We start from the raw sequence: 19,966 nt of genomic DNA on the forward strand, positions 1-19,966 counted from the left end.
CCACATCCCATGCAGACCACCAAAAAGCCCTTGGGAACCTAAACAAGCTTGGAAGAAGCAATTTTATAGCTCAAGTACATCAATGAAGTGTTATCCAACATAAAAATTGGCATCTTCATAAACAAATGTTCTTGACATACGACATCAATTATTTTTCTCTCATAATGACATGTTCATAATGAAATTTTATGAAAATGAAAATGCCATCCGAGTAGACTATCACGTCTAGAAATGGCTTCAGCACATCCTTCTTCATATGTGTAAAATTAGTAGGAGCATGGCCACAACTGAAAAGAATAACAAGCCATTAAAACAATTATTTCTTGGTTTTAAATCTGGTCTATGATATATCTCCTTCAGCAATTGTACTTTGATGACACCACTTCTTGAATTTCATTCAAGGAAATGCTTACCATTCCTCTCAGGCACCAAAACAAGAGGTGCACCACATGGTAAAGGAGTAGGTTGAATGATATTTTTATTCAACAATCCCTGGACTTGTGTGTTAATTTCTACACTTTCCATTACTGACATCCTGTACATGCCAATGTTAGGAAGAAGACACTTTTGTTGCAACTATAAATCATGTTGGACTCCTCTCTTTGGAGGGAATCCCTTTGCTTCCTAAAACATCTCATCATATTGGTTAACTACATCAACAAATTCAGATTTCAAATTTGAATTACAACCATCAAATGCTTCATAATCAGTATTGTTCCTAGGTTTGATCATGAGAAGCACAAGATTCTTACTCATATTCACTAGCCGTTTCAGCTCCCCTACATTAGCAATCGAAAGATTTGTTTCTTTGTTGTGAGCTCTCACAATATATTCTATTCCATTTTTGAATATGTGATATTTTTTTCATGTCAATGGAAGATATCTTTTCTATCATAAAGTTATGAGCTTCCCAGAACTATGCCACAAATATATAATGGCACAATGTCAAGCTCCATTTCATCTATGAATTTTACAGTAATGGAAAACTCCAGTTTACACTTTCTCGTTACTCGCAATTGCACATTGTCACACACCTATCCAAGCAGATATGGTTTATTATGTGGAATAGTTTGCAAATTTAAACTCTTAACAGTGATTTTTGAGATAAGATTGGCTTGAGAGCCGCTATCAAACAAAGTATCAATACTGTTATGTTTTGATATCACCCTTATGTGAAGCAATTCTATTCTCCTCATTTCATTATGTGAGTTTGAGGAACTAGTGGTCTCAATGCATTCCTTTCCTTGAAACCCCATGGCTGTGATTTTTGTTTCATCACCCGATTCAGATCCCAAATCCTCTTCTTGAGTGATTGCACTTGTATTTTGTTTTCCTTTGTTGTTGAATTTCTTTGGTTTCATTTCGGGATGAGGCTTCCAATAGTGAGCTTCATCATAACCCTCTCTGGAACAATGTTTACATATTGTTTTCTCTCCTTCCTTTTTAATGGATGCATTTTTCTTTGCCTTGAAAGAATTTTCTTTCTCTTTACCCTTAAACAAATTTTTACTACCTTCTTCCAAGATATTTTTCCCTCTTGTCTCAAGATGAGTGCCTTTCACACACACATAGTTGAATTTCTTGTTCTTCTCTTTCCAACTTCATAAGGATGAACACTTTCAAGTGTCTTTGTTAGCCATTCTGGAGGAACTTTCTGTTATGCTTTTGACCTTCGGTAAATCCCACAATACGAATTATGCGAAGAAATACAGCCTAGAACACAGAATAAAATGAGAAAACATAAAGTATTTTATTAGTCAAATATAAAAGCAATGTTCACTTGCCTCTTCGAGGGGGTACCTCCAGCAGAGTATAGCTTGATTACAAAATAAGACTCGATGATATTTCCCTTCTAATTACAACTTGTTATAGCTAAATGAACTTCAAAAACCTAACGACTGGTGGTCCTTTGCGTAACATGGGTTAAGCACTTTATTTATTAATTATGGCTCGTTTGCTACTAACCGTGGTCCCTTCCTTCAATGCGGCTCAACCACTTACAATTATTAATATGGGCTTTATTGACTCGTTAACTAACTATGACTATGACTCGACCCTATTAGGTTTATTACATAAATAAAGGGGATAGGATTTGACCCTAACATGCCCTCCCCCATCAAAAACATCCTTGTCCTTAAGGATGAAGCTGCGGAAACTACTAAAGAATAGTGGTTGGTTCCCAGGTCGCGTCTTCTTGAGAGGTGTCTTTCCACTTGATGAGGACTTCTGTGATCGTGCTACCATGCAAATGTATTTCATGAGCATCGAGGACTTGTTTAGGTTGGAGATAGATTGAGCCTTCCTCATCCAATTTGGGCAGACTGATTTTAATTCTTCAATTGTTCCCCACCACTTTCTTAATGAAATATCATCATATCTATTAATGAAATATTCATGGAAATATTAGTATTCCTTTAATAGGAAACATTATTCGTAGCCTCAAATAGTCAAGGACCCATGAAATGTATATCATGCCAAACAATGTAAATCATACACAATAAGAACTTAACTTGTGCACATTAAATATTCTTACAAGACCATGTAATTATATATTGTTGTGTGTGGAGCTTGATTATATTCTTGATTTAAAGGTATTTGTTTCAACTGGATGTATAACCTAGCAATACTATACAACCCTCCACGTGTGTGTTCAGGGGTAGTTCCCCTGAAGCTAAAAGTAGATGTAAAGCTATTGTGTATCATCATCTCAAGTGAGAAGGAGAGAGGAGATTTTGAGATAGAGAAGATGAAATTATAATAGATTTGTTGTAGGTTTTATCTCTTCATTTTACTTGATAATATAAAGGAAGGATTGGTTGTTTGTCCATGGACATAGGAGAAATTGGGTGAACAACGTATATCTATGCCTCTATTGTTTGTTGTGTTTTCTGTGATTGTGTTTCCACAATATTTTGTGTTCTATTTTTCCATAATAAACAATTTTCTAAGGGATCTATAACTCAAGAACGTATCAACAATCATTGGGATCTACAAGCCCGTAAAAACCATGAAAATAATCAAACATACATCTTATTAAAAACGACTATGAATAAAAAATTTCTCCATGAATAATGATGATATATTCATTATCATAACCCATAATAACATCCTTCACCATTCATAGTGCAATATGAAAATATAAGTAAATACACTAACATGTTTCTCTTGGATGAAAGGATTTAAGGGGGGCTTCAACCCTACACCCAATCATAGGCCAAATACGTTACAATATTGCTTGTTATTGACCACTTGTGAGTTAGATTCAATGTTTTAAAACTAAATTGCACAAGGGAATTCACACCAATGTCAATAATTCTAATCACACAATAATGTAGATTTCATAGTGTCCCCGTAGTGTCTCCATATACTAATTTCTATAGAGAACCATAGCCCCCATGTCTCCACTTACTCATGCAGGGATCTATAGTGCACACTACTTCCACCTACAGACCCTTGTATGTATTCAAATTCGTAGAGTCTCCACACAATCAAACCAAAGTCAAGAGAACATAGTGTCCCACCCACTAATCTGTAAGTATCCGAAAACAAAGTGTCTCCATTTATATACTTAATTCTTATGCTTCAACCCCTCCTTAAGTTCCTTCCTTTTGTGAATTTACTTTAAAAATATTGTATTCTAATCTTGGCATGCTCCCTATGAGTGAACTATCCAATACAGGCTTATACTTCGTAGTTGTAGAATGTTTGGATTCCATTCAAAATTGTTATATGGGATGAGAATTGTGGAAGGTTGAAACTCCATTCTTTCCAATAGCTCCAATATTAAATAGCTACAAATATATATTTTTTTGCTCCTTCATAGATCCCATGGGATTTAACACTATGTCAAATTATAGTTTAGGCCACACATATAGGATATGTTTGAAAATAATCAATAAAACTTGAAAGGAAGGAAGAGAGAGGGAAACAGGAAAAAGAGAGGCAAAGAGATGGAAAGAGGTAGATGGGGGGGGGCGCAGTGAGAGGGTGTTGGAGGGTGAGAGGGAGTGAAGAAAAAATACAACGAGAGATGGAGTTGGAGAGACAGATGGAGTGATAACAGAGAGGTGGAGATGGTGATGGAGAGAGGAGAGGAGGACAGAGAAAGAGGAGACACATAGATAAAGTGCGGAGAGAATGGTAGAAATAGAAGGGGAGAGGGAGGGAGATACCATTGAGATCAAAGAGATAGAGAGAAAGTGTGTGTGTATGTGATGGAGTGGAGAGGAAAGGGGATATGGAAGAGAAATAGAGAGAGAGTTATTTGGAAGAGAGAAAAGAGAGAGGGAGGGGAGAATAAATACATAGAGAGAGAAAGGTGGATAGAGGAAGAGATGGAGAGAGACTGAGGGAGAGAGCAGTGGAAGGGAAGAGAGAGAGAGGGAGAGGAAGACGAAGAGATAAGGAGATGTATATATGTTTGGTGAATTATATACAAAGATAAATAACAAGATATGGAGGGAGATAGAGAGATGGAGTAAAGGGGAGAGAGTGAGAGATAGATATATAGAGGGAGATCGTATGTGTGTGTGCATTTTTAGGGGTGAGTTAGAGAGACAAATAAGGATAGATGGAGGGATATATAGATATAAAATATGGATGGAGAGAGGGAGAGAAAGGAAGGGAGAGGCAAAGAGAGAGAGAGAGATAAATATGGGGGGGATTTGGAGGGGGAGAAAGAGGAGAGATGGAGGGGGAACAGAGATGAAAGAGGATGTAGAAATTCTGGAATATTTTGGCCTTTCATTGAAATGTGATCAATGTAGTTATTGATATATAATCTTATTTGATTATTTGCACTAGATTTTTAATCTTAGTTTATTTCTTGCACTAGATGCAATGATTTTAATGTAGATGTTTATTTCTAATCTTATTTGAGTATTCACACTAGATGCATTGATTTTAGTGCGAGAACATTGATTTTTTATTTGATGTAACTAAATGTATGATGTAGATTAATAGTATGCATGAATTTCAATGTAAGAACAAAAACATTATTTACAATGTGCACTGATTTATGCATTACAATAATTAAACCATTAACAAAGTAATTAAATAACTAAGAGTCTATACCATCGCAATAATCAAATAATTAGATGTTCAAAAAATTGTGTAATTGTGCGTGAATGAAACCAGCCTTGATCCATCTAATTTAAATATCCAAATTTTATGTCTTCCTACTCTTTAGATTTTTGGTTTCTTCCATAATTTCTAGTTCATTGTGTTTAGTGGCTCATTTGGAGAGACCACGTGATTTTCCAAAAGATTGAAAAAAATGTTCTATATGCTATATTTTGAACTCTTTTGCCCATTGAAATAGTAGTACTTTTGCGGAAGTTGAATTTGTTTTGTGATTTATTAAAACAGACTTCATTGTAATATTGGTTAAGAATAATATTTTTAAGAAAGCACAATAAATTCATTATGGATAACCTAAAGAGCCTCTCTTATAAATGACATCTAACTCTACAAACAATATTTAATTCATCATCTAAAACCATGTTACATAATATGAATAATGTCTAACTTCATAAATACTATTGACTCATCACTTAAAACCATGTTACATACAATAATTTACCATGCTACATGAAATATAAGTCTTGAACCATTCTAAAAGACATATAGGTCATAAACTAATACAAAGTGAATGCAATTTTAGCTTCTAAACCATTATAAAAAAATACGGATAGGTTACAACCATTCCAAGTAAATGGACTTTTAGCTATTGATTCATTATAAAAAATACCTATAGTTGTGAACCATTAACAAGAAAATGCAATCTTATAGGATAAACTAGAGCCAGAAAAAGTAATTACCTTTTATTTATATACATGTAATAAAAAAAATACTAGGAACTTGATGGAAATAATTGTTGGGCATTGGATAATCCAGCACTCCCCGTGTGTTTCGTGACATGGACTAACCGCCTCTCAAGGATCCGTTAACTCTGGCGATGCGTCCATTTACTAACACCTGTGGGTTTTGCTGTAGCGGAAATCGTGATCCCAACAAGTGGTATCAGACGGAGATGGATTGTTTTGGCCTCAACATGATGTCAGATCAGATGATATTTAGTATTGATGTGCTTAGTACGATCATGGAACTTTGGGTCCTTGGCCAACTTTATTGCAGAGGTGTTATCAATCATGAGTGGAGTTGATTGTGTTTGTTTTACCTGCAAGTCTTCAAGAATTTTCCTAAGCCACACAATTTCTTTCGTTGCTTCAGCTGCGGCCACATATTCTGCTTCTGTTTTGGAATCTGCTGGAACTGATTGTTTGCGTGATCTCCAGGAGAAAGCTCCTGATCCAAGACTCATAGCATATCCTGAAGTAGATACCCCAGTTTCTTCGTCTCCATCGAAGTCTGAATCAGAGTATCCAATCAAGCTGAAGTCGTCCACCTGTGTATACTTAATTCCAAGGTCTTGAGTTCCCTTCAAGTACCTTAGAACTCTTTTTGCAGCAGACCAATGTCCCTTACAAGGTTTTTTCATAAACCTGGAGAGGATTCCAACAGCAAATGAAATGTCTGGTCTGGTAGTAGTGAGGTAGATGAGACTTCCTACAAGCTGTCTATACTTTGTTGCATCCTCAAATTCCTTTCCTTCAATAGATGTGAGCTTTAAGTTTTGTTCCATTGGAGTAGAAAGAGGATTGCACTCTGTCATGCCAAATCTGTTTAACAAATCTCCAATGTATTTCTTTTGAGAAAGAAATATGGATTTTGGATGTTGGGTTACTTCAATGCCAAGATAGTAATGAACATAGCCCAAATCAATCATTTCAAAAATTTTTCCTAATTCTTTCTTTATGGATGCAATATAGCTTTCATTGTTCCCTGTCATTAAAAGATCATATACATATACCACAAGATATACAACTGTTTTGCCAACTTTCTTGACAAATAAAGTTGCATCATCAAGATCAAAATGATTGAAGCTGAGTTTCAAAAGATGCTCTGTTAGTTTTTCATACCAGGCTCGTGGTGCTTGTTTGAGGCCATACAAGGACTTCACAAGTTTGCATAATTTATGTTCATGTCCTTTCACAGCAAATCCTTCAGGCTGGGACATAAAAACATTCTCTTTTAGATCTCCATTCAATAATGCAGTTTTTACATCCATTTGATGGACTTTCCAACCGTTCTGAGCAGCTAGTGCAAAGAGTGTCCGGATGGTGGCCCATTTTGCTGTAGAAACTTCTTCATTCTTATCAATTTGATGGACTTTCCAACCGTTCTACAGCAAAATGGGCCACCATTTAGATGTGTTTGAATACCCCAGGAAGATACACTTACGACTTCTAGCACCAATTTTTTTTCTATGTACCTTTGGTATTAAAGCATAACAGGTGGAACCAAAAATCCTGAGATGTTTTACCGAAGGACCATGTCCATACCACAATTCATAAGGAGTCTTGTTTCTTATAGCACTAGATGGACATCTATTCTTTATATATGCAGCACATAGAACAGCATTAGCCCAAAACATTGTCTTTACATTTTTGAAGAAAAGCATGGATCGTACCATATTCAAAATTGTTCTGTTCATTCTTTCAGCTACACCATTCTGTTGAGGATTATAAGGCACAGTTGTTTGATGTTTAATCCCATGTTGGCGAAGATAGTGTTCAAATTCATTTGATGTATATTATTTTCCATTATCAGTGCGAATAGACCCAATATGAGATTGTGCATCATTTTCAATCCATTTATGAAAATTCTTGAATGTTTGAAAAGCATCAGATTTGTTCTTCAATAAATAAACCCAACACATTCTGGTGTAATCATCAATAAATGTCATGATATATTTATTTCCATTTGCAGAAGAAACAGGAATTGGACCACATAAATCTGAATGAATGAGTTCAAGCTTCCTATGTGCTCTTGAATGTGAATCATGAAAAGGTTTTTTGCTATGCTTTCCTAGAATGCAAGCATCACATTGCTTATGTTTTCTAGGAATTGTAGGCAAACCAGCAACACCATTTTTCTTCAACAAGCGGAGACTATCATAGTTTAAATGTCCAAATATAGCATGCCATAATAAACTTGACAGAAGTGTACCTTCTTCATGATGAGAAATATATGAGAAATGTTGTGCATAAGCAGAAGTTCCTTGCAGTTTAAGAAGTCTTTCTTCTTCTATACCCCTCATGACAAGTGAGTGGTCAGATGCCTTTCTAATCTCAAGCTTTCCATAAAACATATGAATGGAGTGACCTTGCTGGCGGATGTGGACCAGGGACAGCAAGTTTCTCTTGAGCTGTGGGAGATATAGAACATGATCCAGAAGAAAGTCTAGAAGACCAAGCAGTTTAAGCTTGATTGTGCCAAGCCCTGATGGCTTGATTTTTGACTGATCTGCAAAGTATACTGCTCCATCAACATTGTCAGTGAAATCTTCAAAAAATTCTTTCCTATGAGTCATATGACAAGTTGCTCCTGAATCAGGCAACCAGTCATTTTTCGAAGAAGCAAGTGAAGCATTAAACAAATCTTCATTTACTCCAATGTTACATTGTGCCTCAATATAGTGAGCGGATTCAGGTGCTTTACCTTTGTCTGTGTCATCAGTTTTACCTTTCTGCTGATTTCTTCTCTGCTCAATTTTTTCCCATGGTAGCTTGCATGTAGAAGCATCATGTGATCCATTTCGTTTGCAGCGAATGCAATGTAGATCTGCCTTTTCTGCTTGAGAATGTCTACCCCCCTACCTCTGAAGTATCTTCCTCTTCCTCTTCGTCCACCTCTTCCTCTTGTAGAATCTTGAGCAGGATGCTTTTCTTTATGAGCAAGGCAAACAGTCTCTTCAGAAGATTCAGGGACTGTTTTCTTTCCAAAGGCTTTCTCTCTTTCAGCAAACTTTTTCACAAGAGACTCAAAGGTTATGTCTTTAAGATTTCCATTTGCTTGTAAAGACTCAAGATAATTGGAGTAGGTAGGATAGAGTGCTTTGAGAAAGGAAATAAGAGAGATATCCAGCTCAACCTTAGTGGATTTAATATCATGCATTATAGACTTTATTTCAGATGCAAGAGCAAGAGGATCATTATTCTTCAGTTCAAGAGTGAAGAGTTTAATCATGAGCTGAACAACTTCAAGTGCAGAATGTGAATCATAGAGTTCTTTCAGCTTTTGTAAAGCTTCAAAGGCAGTGGAATAGGATGAAATATGACAACTTACTTCTTCATTTACAGATGTTGCGATCAGTGTATAGGCTTTGCTGTTCTTGTTTTCCCAAATGACAAGTTCTTTATCTGATGTAGGCTTCACAGGGTCTTTGTCTTCTTCTCCGACACACACTCCCTTCCACAAATCATTGTAGATGAGGGTGTGTTTTACCATCCGGGACCATTCAGAATAGTTCTCCTTGCCAGTGAGAACTATTCCTACCATAGAAATGATTGAATGCATTTCGTAAAAAAAAATTACTTCTGCTGATAGAAAAAAATATTCTGCTGATATACAGTGAAACTGTACTCAAAAGGGCATTCTCAAAAATTTCAAATCTCTTCCAATAAGTACCTCAATACTTCAAGCTGCAACATATTTTCTCCAAATTTATTTCTTCAAATCCATCCAAATGCATCCAGTATTTCAAATATTAAGTATTACATATCACTTCAATCTTTTTAAATGTAATAAATGCCCATAAAATATTACATATTACTTCAACCTTTTAAATGTACTGCAGGACAGATTAACAAAATATGTAGGAGCTTGATGTCAATGCTCAGACAACCAATGACACAACAAAATCGATGTCGCACTTATCGACTGCAGCTCTTAGTTATAGGACTGAATCTTTCCACACACCTTTGGTTCCGATTTCGGTGAATGCTTTTCTCGGCCACGCCCTCACTCAAACTGCAAACCGTAGATCGAACATCGCTCCTCTTTGTGCAAATATCTCAAAACTTGTTTCTGGTTCCCTTTAGCTGCTTCAAAAAAAACTTCTGTCCAAAATCTGCTGCGACTGCTCCTTTGTCTGGACGGAAGTTTTGAGGGCTTCGACAATGTAAAACAATGTAAAACACCCGCACAAAAAATGAATGGATTCAGATTCAATAAATCAAGCCTTCTCGCCTCTGATTCGGCGGGCGAGCTGAATATCTTTGGGCATAACAGTGACGCGCTTAGCGTGAATGGCGCAGAGATTTGAGTCCTCGAAGAGGGAGACAAGATAGGCCTCTGGATGAGCAACTTGGGGACTGGACTGCGGTTTGTCGGGTTTGGGAGAACTGGCAGTTTGGGCGAGAGATGAAAAGCGGCTACGGCGCAACGCTCGGTGATCTTCCTCTGAGAGGGTCTCCGGGCTTTTCAACAAAAACAATGTATATACGCAGACCTTATGCTTTCCTAGAATGCGAGCATCACATTGCTTATGTTTTCTAGGAATTGTAGGCAAACCAGCAACACCATTTTTCTTCAACAAGCAGAGACTATAATAGTTTAAATGTCCAAATCTAGCATGCCATAATAAACTTGACGGAAGTGTACCTTCTTCATGATGAGAAATATATGAGAAATGTTGTGCATAAGCAGAAGTTCCTTGCAGTTTAAGAAGTCTTTCTTATTCTATACCCCTCATGACAAGTGAGTGGTCAGATGCCTTTCTTACCTCAAGCTTGCCATCAAACATATGAATGGAGTGACCTTGCTGGCGGATGTGGACCAGGGACAACAAGTTTCTCTTGAGCTGTGGGAGATATAGAACATGATCCAGAAGAAAGTCTGGAAGACCAGGCAGTTTAAGCCTGATTGTGCCAAGCCCTGATGGCTTGATTTTTGACTGATCTACAAAGTATACTGCTCCATCAACATTGTCAGTGAAATCTTCAAAAAATTCTTTCCTATGAGTCATATGACAGGTTGCTCCTGAATCAAGCAACCAGTCATTTTTCGAAGAAGCAAGTGAAGCATTAAACAAATCTTCATTTACTCTGTTACATTATTCCTCAATATAGTGAGCGGATTCAGGTGCTTTACCTTTGTCTGTGTCATCAGTTTTACCTTTCTGCTGATTTCTTCTCTACTCAATTTTGTCCCATGGTAGCTTGCATGTAGAAGCATCATGTGATCCATTTCGTTTGCAGCGAATGCAATGTAGATCTACCTTTTCTGCTTGAGAATGTCTGCCCCCCCTGCCTCTGAAGTATCTTCCTCTTCCTCTTCGTCCACCTCTTCCTCTTGTAGAATCTTGAGCAGGATGCTTTTCTTTATGAGCAAGGCAAACAGTCTCTTCAGAAGATTCAGGGACTGTTTTCTTTCCAAAGGCTTTCTCTCTTTCAGCAAACTTTTTCACAAGAGACTCAAAGGTTATGTCTTTAATATTTCCATTTGCTTGTAAAGACTCAAGATAATTGGAGTAGGTAGGATAGAGTGCTTTGAGAAAGGCAATAAGAGAGATATCCAGCTCAACCTTAGTGGATTTAATATCATGCATTATAGACTTTATTTCAGTTGCAAGAGCAAGAGGATCATTATTCTTCAGTTCAAGAGTGAAGAGTTTAATCATGCGCTGAACAACTTCAAGTGCAGAATGTGAATCATAGAGTTCTTTCAGCTTTTGTAAAGCTTCAAAGGCAGTGGAATAGGATGAAATATGACGACTTACTTCTTCATTTACAGATGCTGCGATTAATGCATAGGCTTTGCTGTTCTTGTTTTCCCAAATGACAAGTTCTTTATCTGATGTAGGCTGCATAGGGTCTTTGTCTTCTTCTCCGACACACACTCCCTTCCACAACTCATTGTAGATGAGGGTGTGTTTTATCATCCGGGACCATTCAGAATAGTTCTCCTTGCCAGTGAGAACTATTCCTACCATAGAAATGATTGAATGCATTTTAAAAAAAAAATTACTTCTGCTGATAGAAAAAAATATTCTGCTGATATACAGTGAAACTGTACTCAAAAGGGCATTCTCAAAAATTTCAAATCTCTTCCAATAAGTACCTCAATACTTCAAGCTGCAACATATTTTCTCCAAATTTATTTCTTCAAATCTGTCCAAAAGCATCCAGTATTTCAAATATTAAGTATTACATATCACTTCAATCTTTTTAAATGTAATAAATTCCCATAAAATATTACATATTACTTCAACCTTTTAAATGTACTGCAGGACAGATTAACAAAATATGTAGGTGTATAACTTTCCCACCCCATAAAACAGCATGAGCGATCATGACTGTAGCAGCATGAGCAATCATGATTGTTGATTCCCGCTTCGAGATCCAATTGATGATATTGATATCGCATCGATGAAGATGATCGAATGATAGTGTGCGATGGAGGGTGCTATACGAAACCACCTCATTGCCACATGTTGAACATTGTATGGGATCGGTCCAAAATCGCAAAAACCAGTTTTCGTTTGAGGGCGGTGCGATCAGTGAAAAACCACCCAAGAAGCAGTTTTACTTCCCGAAACCCAAAATTCTGTGTAAGCCTGCTGCGATAAAATTTGGAGTCATGTTCCAAATTTATTTTTCCTTCACCTAAACCTAGAACCCCCCTAATTGACCATCTGATAACCATCTGATACCCAATGATGTTCGTTCGTCTAATCCCTGGATTTTCTGCGACCAGTAGTGGTTTTTCCCCCACCTAAAAATAGATTGCCTGAAACATTAGATGCATACAGAGGATAAACGCTTCGAGCTCACCTCCATGGCTATATTTTTAAACACAACCTTGTCTTCTTTTGCTTGCTCGAAAGAAAGTTCTCTCAATCTGCTCCATCTCAGCTCCTACCACTCCATCGAAACCCTTTCTTGAATGCAACTGACACCTTGGTTGGCAAGAAGATCCACCAGCTTATTGGCCTGTCTTCGAAAATGGTAGAAACTGACAATGCGAAGACCTTGGACATGACCCTAAATTCTTTGGAAAACTCAGATGAGTTTCAAGTTTTTGGAGACTTTCTCCAGAGCTGTTCCACTACTAATTCTTTTCACCGAGTTGATGGTAAATTTAGAGTCTGGTTCTATTATTACATTCGAGCAGTTTTTTTGACTCAGCAATTCTAAGCAATGCTCCAAAAACATTAGCTCAGCCATATTATTGGTGGTTGTACCTAAGTGACAGTGGAAGATGCAAATGATACTTCCCTCTTCATCCCTTAAGACTCCTCCATACCCAGTAGTTCCCAGGTTTCCTTTTGAAGCCCCATCAATGTTGTAATTCAAATATCCTTCCGGGGGAGGCTACCGAAAATCATTCTCCGTGTCCTTTGAGATAACCTTTTTTTTCTAACCCTTGAAGAGTGATTCCTTGCATACCCAACTGCCTAAGAATTTTTATATCTATATCTAAGGGAGGATTTTTAGGGTAGTTGCGAAGAGAGGAACTCACTGTCTCCTTCAGATATTTCAGGATCAGCTCCAGCAGTTGTTGTGGAGGATTCTTTTCATCCTTATAAATCCTTTTGTTCCTCTATTTCCAAACATTCCATATGATGAAGCTTGGTGTTAGGGCCCAAGTTGATTTTAGAAAATCATGATTCGAAAAATTTCTTCTCCAATTATTGAGGGTGTTACTGATACTCCCTCTGTCCCTATCAGTTTGCTGAAAGATAGTGGCAAATATGTCCCATAACCAGGAGGTAAACATGTAGTATTGAGTATATGCTTAATTGTTTCCTCTTGAGCTTCACAGAGCTGGCATCTTGAAGGCCCAAGAATCCCCCTTTTCTTGATATTATCCCAAGTTAAGATTTTCTTGTGATGCACCAACCACATGAAGAATTTGATTTTCATCCACCCTTGGTGCCTCCATGGATTCTACCATTTTTTGTCCTGAACTTGGGGATCCCTTGCTTGGAGAATACCTTTAGCTTCCTTAAGATTGAAGGTTTCCTCTTTATTATTGCCCCATCTTAGCTAGTCTTGCCCCCCTGATACTAAGATATTTCTTTGTTCCACCATTTTCATGAGTTCCTCTGCTTTTTCTTTAAGGGGATTGTTATTTCTGCAATCAAAGTGTCTCCAGATTCTCCATTTTTATGTATGATGAGTATGATCTGAGTAGTCCTTTACCTTAATTAATTCTTGGGTATCTGTCACCTGCCTAAGGTCAAGGAAGCCCTCTTTTAATAGAATTGGTTCTTGTTGCCACTTATCTTCCCAAAAAAGAGCAAGATCTCCTTCTCTGATTTCCCAAAAACTATTTTCTTGAACTAGACTTCTATTCTACCAAGCTTTGTTCCAGATGTGTGAGCCCTTTATGATTCCTGACATTCTTATGAGATCACCATTTTTCCAGGAGCTAGCATATTTTTTTTTCCATATATTTTCCCATTGGGCCTTTGGATTCTCAACCCAATGCCACCAAAGTTTGGCTCCTAAAACATTGCTAAGAATTTCCTGATCATGGAAGCCTAGCCCTCCATGGTTTTTGTGTTTACAAATTTTATCCCAAGACACTAAGGCACATTTTTTCCTATTCACCTCCTTTCCCCAAGAAAGTTTCTTCGAATATTTATGAATTGCTGTAAGAATCCTTTTGGAGATGGGAGGGCTGATGGCATAAATATAGGGATTACTTGTAGAACTGATTTTGTAACCACCAACCTGCAAGCAAGATTTAAAGATCTACTAGTCCATTTACTGACCTTATCCTACAAATTATTGATCAATGGTTCCCAAATGCTCTTGAGCATTGGTTTAGTAGTGGGAGGGACCCCCAAATATTTAGATCGCAAAAAATCCCTTTGAAAACCTAGAATTCTGGAGATATTTTTCTGAATAGCAATATTGGTATTGAAGAACAAGATTTTGATTTGGAGAGATAAACTTCCATACCTGAAGCCAAGGCAAATAGATTCATGATTTTTTTGTAGGCTGAAGCTTCCTTGACTGTAGGAATTCCCTGTAGCATGGTGTCATCTGCAAGTTGTTGGTGAGTGTGGGCCTGACCATTATGAGTTAGTTGCAGGCCCTTGATCTTTCCTGTAACTTTGGCATGCTTGATAGACCGTCCTAGTCCTTCCATCATGAGGATGAAAAGAAAGGGAGAGAGTGGGTCTCCCTATCTAAGTCCTCTTGAAGGATTAAAAATCTTAGAGGGAGAGCCATTTACTAAAATTGAAAAGTTGGGAGAAGTCACCAGAGCCATTACCCATCTGACCCTGTGATGATCAAATCCAAAAGCAATAAGCATTCTTTTGATATAGAGCCAGTTCACTTTATCATAAGCTTTGGCTATATCCAATTGCATAATCATGCCTGCCTGCTTCTTGCTTGATAAAGAGTGAACCACCTCTTTAGCTTGAATGATGTTGTCAAGAATTTGTCTACCTTCCACATAACCGGATTGTTCCCCTGAAACCAGAACAAGGATTAGAGGTTTGAGTCCGTTGGACACTACCTTTGATATTATCTTGTAAACCACATTACATAAAGCTATGGGTCTATACTTCTCTAGTGTTTGAGCGTTATCCTGTTTAGGTATCAGGGCAATGAAGGAGGTATTAAGTGCTCTCATGATGGTTCTGTTTACCCTGGAATCCTCCACAACCTGCAAAATATCTTGTTTAACTATATTCTAGCAAGCTTTAAAAAAATCCACATTGAAACCATATGGGCCTGGTGCCTTGCCATTCACCATATCTTTGAGGACTTCACTGGTCTCCTCTTCTATTACTGGCTTGTTAAGGTTGAAATTATCCTCTCTGGATACCAGCTTCGATATATGACAGGTTACCTCCGTGATGAAATGCTCTTTGTTTGAACTGTTCTCTTGAGTTACACCTTAGAAGTGCTGGACTAACACCGCTTCTATGGCCTCATGGGATTTCTGAAGATCCCCCTCCTCATTCTTTATCGAAGAGATTCTGTTGTAAGCTTTATTGGCAATGGTAGATTTTTGAAAAAGATTTGTATTACATTCTCCTTCTTTTAGCCATTGAACTCTAGACTTTTGTCTCCAAAAAATTCTCTTGTTTACATAGATTTTCCCCATCTTGATGATGCTTATCAACTTGCTCACTTTTGACTTTATCAAAGCCTTCCATGATTAGAGCTTGGTTGAGAACCTACATTTTGTTTTCAACAGATTTTTTTCCTCAAAAATATTACCAAAATCCTTCTTGTTCCACTTTTTATGCCAGAGCTTGATGTGCTTAAGTCTTTTTTGAAGTAGGAACATGCTTGTCCCCTGGATCTGCAAATCTTCTGACTACCATTTTTCAATATTGTTTACGAAATCTAGCTGGGTCAGCCAGATGTTTTCAAATTTGAAAGGTTTGTTCCTGGGAATACCAATGCCCTTGATCTCTAATTGAACTGGCTAGTGATCTGAGCCTCAAAATGGAAGAAATATCGCTATAACTTCTTGATCTATTAGCATAAGATCCTCTAAGATAATAATCTGTCTAACTTGGATCCTACATGGTCTTCTCCTCCTCTTTTGTTGTTCTAGGTAAGGAGGCCCTTATTCATATCTGTATCTACTAGTTTCATATTATCTATAAAAGTTTGAAACTCTAAAGAGTCTTTGCTAAGAGTTCTGGTTCCCATTTTTTTCTCCGAAAGAGACTTGATCATGTTGAAGTTCCATCTCATGATCCCGAGAATTCCTATGTGTCTCTCCATGAGGTCCAGAAGAGAATATAGGAACCTGAATTTATTATCCATTCTTTGAGGGCCATACACGTTCATGACTAGATAGGTATTCATCTCTCCTACAGGTTCAATAACTACTAATAAATAATTCCTTGATGCCTCCGCATCTACTATGTCAATTTTCAGGGGATTCCAAAGGGTGAGAACTCCCCCCGTTGTGTGCTCAGCTTTGACTTCGAAAAACTCAAATCTACTAAGCCATTTGCTATGAATTTGTCTTAATTTCCGAATGGAACTCTTCTTTTCTTGGATGAGGATAATATTTGGCATTTCTTGTTTCATTCTATTGCTAAGCAGTCTTTGCTTTCTTTTACTCCCTAGACCCCTAATATTCCAAGATATGAACTTCATAATTAAATATTTGTAAAGGAATAGCTAGTCAGGTCTTTCATCTTACTTGAGTCTATCATTATCTTTCCACACTCCATCAACAGTTAATTCTGCTTTTTTTACCTCTTTTCTTTCTTTGGTTTTCAGTAGCTAAACCAAGATTTGTTTTCATCATTTTCACACCTCTGTTGTCCTGCTTGTCAATGTTTTTCCCCTTCTCAGAACCTTTGGCCTGAGTTTTCCATAAGAATAGTTGTTGTATTCTGTTGAGCTCTTCTTGAGGCAACGAGTCTACCCCTCCCGTGGTTCCTTGAATCAAGAACCCTTCTAGATCTAGATGTTATTTATCCAGAATCTCCTAAAGTTTATGATCCTCCTACTCCATTTCACTCTGGGTCATTTCCTGATCCATCTCCAGTCCTGTATCACTAATCATGGTCATCTTCTGAAAATCAATATCCTTCATTTGTTCACCCTTTTCTAAGGGATCTATAACTCAAGAACGTATCAACAATCATTGGGATCTACAAGCCCGTAAAAACCATGAAAATAATGAAACATACATCTTATTAACAATGACTATGAATAAAAAATTTCTCCATGAATAATGATGATATATTCATTATCATAACCCATAATAACATCCTTCACCATTCATAGTGCAATATGAAAATATAAGTAAATACACTAACATGTTTCTCTTGGATGAATGGAAACTGAGGGGGGCTTCAACCCTACACCCAATCATAGGCCAAATACATTACAATATTGCTTGTTTTTGACCACCTGTGAGTTAGATTCAATGTTTTAGAGCTAAATTGCACAAGGGAATTCACACCAATGCCAATAATTCTAATCACACAATAATGTAGAGTTCATAGGGTCCCCGTAGTGTCTCCATATACTAATTTCTATAGAGAACCATAGCCCCCATGTCTCCACTTACTCATGTAGGGATCTATAGTGCACACTACTTCCAACTACAGACCCTTGTATGTATTCAAATTCGTAGAGTCTCCACACAATCAAACCAAAGTCAAGAGAACATAGTGTCCCACCCACTAACCTGTAAGTATCCAATAACAAAGTGTCTCCATTTATATACTAAATTATTATGTTTCAACCCCTCCTTAAGTTTCTTCCTTTTGTGAATTTACTTACAAATATTGTATTTAATATTGGCATGCTTCATGTGAGTGAACTATCCAATACAGGCTTATACTTCGTAGTTGTATAATGTTTCAATTCCATTTAAGATTGTTATATGGGATGAGAATTGTGGAAGGTTGAAACTCCATTCTTTCCAATAGCTCCAATATTAAATACCTACAAATATATTTTTTTTGCTCCTTCATAGATCCCATGGGATTTTACACTATGTCAAACTATAGTTTAGGCCACACATATAGGATATGTTTGAAAATAATCAATAAAACTTGAAAGGAAGGAAGAGAGAGGGAAACAGGAAAAAGAGAGGCAAAGAGAGGGAAAGAGGTAGATGGGGGGGGGGGGAGCAGTGAGAGAGTGTTGGAGGGTGAGAGAGGGAGTGAAGAACAAAGACAACGAGAGATGGCGTTGGAGAGACAGAGGGAGTGATAACGGAGAGGTGGAGATGGTGATGGAGAGAGGAGAGGAGGGCAGAGAAAGAGGAGACACATAGATAAAGTGCGGAGAGAATGGTAGAAATAGAAGGGGAGAGGGAGGGATATACTAGAGAGATCAAAGAGATAGAGAGAAAGTGTGCGTGTATGTGATGGAGTGGAGAGAAAAGGGGATATGGAAGAGAAATAGAGAGAGAGAGAGGAAGTTTGAAGAGAGAAAAGAGAGGGAGGGGAGAATAAATACATAGAGAGAGAAAGGTGGATAGAGGAAGAGATGGAGAGAGACTGAGGGAGAGAGCAGTGGAAGGGAAGAGAGAGAGAGGGAGAGTAAGAGGAAGAGATAAGGAGAGATATAGATAAATATGGAGAGAAAGTATATATGTTTGGTGAATTATATATAGAGATAAATAACAAGATATGGAGGGAGATAGAGAGATGGAGTAAAGGGGAGAGAGTGAGAGATAGATATATAGAGGGAGATCGTATGTGTGTGTGCATTTTTAGGGGTGAGCTAGAGAGACAAAAAGGATAGATGGAGGGATATATGGATATAAATTATGGATGGAGAGAGGGAGAGAAAGGAAGGGAGAGGCAAAGAGAGAGAAATAGATAAAGATGGGGGGGATTTGGAGGGGGAGAAAGAGGAGAGATGGAGGGGGAAGAGAGACGAAAGAGGATTTAGAAATTTTGGAATATTTTGGCCTTTCATTGAAATGTGATCAATGTAGTTATTGATATATAATATTATTTGATTACTTGCACTAGATTTTTAATCTTATTTTATTTCTTGCACTAGATGCAATGATTTTAGTGTAGATGTTGATTTCTAATCTTATTTGAGTATTCACACTAGATGCATTGATTTTAGTGTGAAAAATTTGATTTTTTATTTGATGTAACTAAATGTATGATGTAGATTAATAGTATGCATGAATTTCAACGTAAGAACAAAAACATTATTTACAATGTGCACTGATTTATGCATTACAATAATTAAACCACTAACAAAGTAATTAAATAACTAAGAGTCTATACCATCTCAATAATCAAATAATTAGATGTTCAAAAAATTGTGTAATTGTACGTGAATGAAGCCAGCCTTAATCCATCTAATTTAAATATCCAAATTTTATGTCTTCCTACTCTTTAGATTTTTGGTTTCTTCCATAATTTCTAGTTCATTGTGTTTAGTGGCTCATTTGGAGAGACCACGTGATTTTCCAAAAGATTGAAAAAAATGTTCTATATGCTATATTTTGAACTCTTTTGCCCATTGAAATAGTAGTACTTTTGCGGAAGTTGAATTTGTTTTGTGATTTATTAAAACAGACTTCATTGTAATATTGGTTAAGAATAATATTTTTAAGAAAGCACAATAAATTCATTATGGATAACCTAAAG

This window comes from Pinus tabuliformis, chromosome Q, assembly GCF_031772625.1.
Source record: "Pinus tabuliformis cultivar Carrire ecotype Pingquan chromosome Q, CPIR1, whole genome shotgun sequence".
NCBI lineage: Eukaryota > Viridiplantae > Streptophyta > Pinopsida > Pinales > Pinaceae > Pinus > Pinus tabuliformis.